Source organism: Antrostomus carolinensis, unplaced genomic scaffold (genome assembly GCF_000700745.2).
Source record: "Antrostomus carolinensis isolate BGI_N321 unplaced genomic scaffold, ASM70074v2 scaffold12311, whole genome shotgun sequence".
Classification (NCBI taxonomy): domain Eukaryota; kingdom Metazoa; phylum Chordata; class Aves; order Caprimulgiformes; family Caprimulgidae; genus Antrostomus; species Antrostomus carolinensis.
The window spans coordinates 33,523-37,328 of NW_010292030.1; the positions used below are offsets into that span (position 1 = coordinate 33,523).

The following is a 3,806-nucleotide window of genomic DNA, read 5'->3' on the forward strand; positions in this document are numbered from 1 at the left end:
AAGGTGAGCTATTTCTAGCTCAATGGGCCCATGAAACATGTCCCTAGGGACACCTAGAAAGAGATGCAATGGATGGGCTCTTGATCAAAGTCTGGATCTGACAACTGAAGCTATTGCACAGGCTACCCATGAATGTGAAACACGCACCGTAATCAAGTGAGCCAAGCGACTAAAGTCTCCCTGGAACAGAAGATGGTGTCTGGGTTATCAATATGAGGAGGCCCAGCAGATCAATTACAACAGACCACTGCTGTGAACCTGCCACCAAGGCAAGTGCTATGTGCTTCCATGACGGAGGCAATGAGCAGGTGGCTAGAACTGTACCCTGCAGCCTATATCACCACCCAAAACATCATCCTGGGTCTTGAAAAACAAATGGCATCACAGTACAACATACAGTTAAGGCACCATCACCTATTTCAGCACCCTTGATAGCCGAGACTATGGCTGTTGGGGCAAGGAGGAAGAGATATTATCTCCAAGTCAGTGAACATGGTGGGATACTCGAGCCACAGCCGAGATGCAGGCCCACAGGGTGGTGGAGGAAGATTCTCTTTGAATTGCCAGAGCAGGTGGGACAGTTTCTCCAGAGTTAGTGCCTCGATATCCAGCCAGTCCATCATCACCAATGTGTTGACATATTACACTGGTGCATATTGTACTAACCTCTGCCACATGGCCCAGGGTGCAATGGGTATCATCTAGACCTTTGGAGACCTGGTTGTCGTCTAGGCTGCTGTAGACCACCTCCACTACTACTGATTCCCTCAGATACTGGACACCTCCCTTCTTTCATCACTGGTGGTCCACTTGCATCAGTAGTCTACAAGACCATCCTCAGACTCTGAATCCAGTGATCCAAGTTCAAATCTCCGTGGAACCTCCAGCAACCAGCCAGTTGAGGATGACACAGAGGAAAGTGCTTAAAGCCAGCAAATTTCTGGGTAGCAAGGTCTGAGGGAGAATCTGGGCAGGTGCCTAGAGCAGTTTTCACCTCTGATGGCCTGAGAGTTCACATCTGAACAGGCATGGAGTCCTGTTGAAATGGCAGACCACTTGAAGGAAGGATGTCTTGCTTACACCAGACAGACAGAGACTTTTGATACTGTGTTGGGGCCTGGCCTATGCCTACCAGGCCTGCATCCCACACCCTGAAAGGAGCGAGAGGGTCTCTGGATCTAAAGACATACAAATGGACACTGTGGCTAAACTAGAGTATAAGAAAAAAATTACACCTTCATACGTATCAGCCTACTGAATTCAAACTATTTCAGTAAAGACAAAATCAAGTTACAACAAATATTTCATTTGAGACAATTAGGATTCTGTCTACAGAGAAATACAATTGTTCTTTTTAACATCTAGCACTGTATGAACTTCGCAGATCAAGAAAATTTGACTATAATTGTAATTTTAACAGTCAATCTTCAGGAAAACTAAGACTTCTCACTATATGGTAAGTCCAGTTAAAATACATGATCCTCTGAAGTACGTGTTCTAAAGCTTTTATGTAGAAGTGTTGTTATTTTATCATTGTACAGCGATTAGGTATTACAGCACGTATAAAATTATTTTCTTAACACTTAGTGTGGGTTTAGGGAAGACCCTTAAGATACAGTACCGACTCTAAATAATACACAGAACTGAAGCAGTAGTCAGATAAAACTGTTCTGTATTGTTTAAACAGTAAATAGTTTTTTTAAGGTAGAATAGAGTGAATAAAAATAATTGAGTTAATTCTACATACAGTAAAGTGGAGTTTTAGTTAGAGCAAAAAGTATCCTACATGTAGGCAAACTGACTTTCCTACCACAGGAAGTGAATTCAATCTCCAAAAATTTACCTGCCACTGGTACTGTCTTACTAAGTGGTTAGCACCATGTGTGAAAGCCCTTATCTCCAATCAAAAGGCCCTAAAGGAAGTTAAATTCTCAAAAGGAACCCACTTCCTAAAGTATGCATCATCTCACAGAAAAGACCACAACACTGCTTCTTCTGCCCATTAAAAAAAATTTAAAAATTGCCTGGGGAATCTGACCTTAAGGTCAGAAAAATGCCCTTTCTCACATACCCTTGAGGAGTCAGTGTAGACATAGTCCCTGTAGACAAACTGCATTTCCCATCTTCCATATCCCTTCAACCTGCTTTGTGAAATTTTCAGAATACAAGTAGTATCCTGAGGTACGCAAGAAAATTATCCACTAACATGTTTAGTACTGTAGGTTAATAAGAAGATAGTGAACTCTAAAAATGGCGAATACTTTTAAGAACATAAGCTAAACACAAGCCGTGCATATGGAGCTGGCAAATGCAGTCAGTGGTGATGGCATGCACAATTTGAGGGGCGCTTTTTTCTGGACACAAAACTAACCATGATTCTCTTACAGCACAATATTCACATGCCTACAGTTGCTAGAAATTATCTGTGAGAATGAGACTTGTCACTGATCATGGTACAGTATTCAGTTCACTAACCAAGTCTTTCATCAGATCACCTTTGCAAGCAGAAAGGGGGAAGGAGGAGAGGCTGCCATACACTAATTTCACTTACATTTGTCAACTCTCCTCCTTTGTTGTATTTAAGAACTAGAAAAGAAAATGAATAGCATTTATTTGGAGAAGGATTAAAGTCCAATCTAAAATATTCCTAAAGTTGACATGTAAAAAGGAAAGTAAAATAACTCAAGGTCTGGTAGTTACAAACTAACAGAAAATGTATTTCCCTTAGGTTCTTTACAATTGACAAGAGCAAGAAAATCCTCAAAATAAAATCTCTTTTTATTTGCTCTATGCATTTTTATTTGCAACACTTAGTTTAGGATCATCAAATCAACACACCTAATATCTTATTCCAAAACAATATATTATATATTGTAGTAATACTTTTCTACATTTTCTCTAATACAGAATACTCCTAAGGATCCAAACAGCAAATAAATAGGCAAATAACATTATTCAGCATTATTCTTTGCTTTTGCTGCAAGAGAGACAGAACAGGTCCCCACAATAACTATTTTTTTCTGAAGGAAATGCAACTGCATTAAATGAGATAAGCACCAGTTTCTGTTACTAACATGCATCATTACAAACAAAAGCAGCAAGTCCCTCACTGTCTTCATATCACTTTGTACTGGTCCGACACAAATAGCTAGCTAAGCCAAGACTTGAGAATCCCATCTATGTAGGCAGAGGAAACTGTTCCACTGATATGAAACCTGTTTAACAATTCTTGCCACTGCTCCATACCACAGCCACAAAAAAGTTTACCTGGGAACCAGTATTTGCATTGTGACAACGTTCATTTCCCACAGGGACTTTGTATGACAATAGGAACCGGTGTAACTTTAGCACCTCCAGTCTGGTAGGGGACTAAATCCACCAACAACAGTACTTAAGGCTAGGTCCACAAACTGATATAGCTCTGATAGAGACCAGTGTCTGGCCCTGTCTACAAAATAGCCCTGTGCTAAGAGAGCTTAACTATCAGTCTACTGGCTCTTTTAGGGTGGGATGGTCTCCACAAAAAATCCACCAAGAAAAGCAGAATTAAAAAATGAATTTGGCCAAAGGGAAGGAGAGAGAGAGAGAGAGAGGCTTTGTAACAGAGTGGTCAAGATGGAATGGATGGTTGTGGTCCCTGCACCAAAGGCACTGTCACTCATAGCCTGCCTTTTGTTCAGTAACTTAGACACAGGATACAGGAAAAGCCCTTAAAGCACCAGCAGTGTACAATGTTCTATCTCCAACTGGGAGAATGAGAAAATAACCTTTTCTTCTCGCTACCCCCAATCTAACTTACAATAAGT

General features: G+C 40.8%; 1 protein-coding gene across 1 annotated transcript in view; it reads right to left on the reverse strand.

The window, feature by feature from the left end:
* Window positions 1-3,806, reverse strand: part of ADGRG2 (adhesion G protein-coupled receptor G2) — a 44,749-nt gene that overhangs the window by 30,007 nt on the left and 10,936 nt on the right. The gene's annotated exons all lie outside the window — the stretch shown is intronic.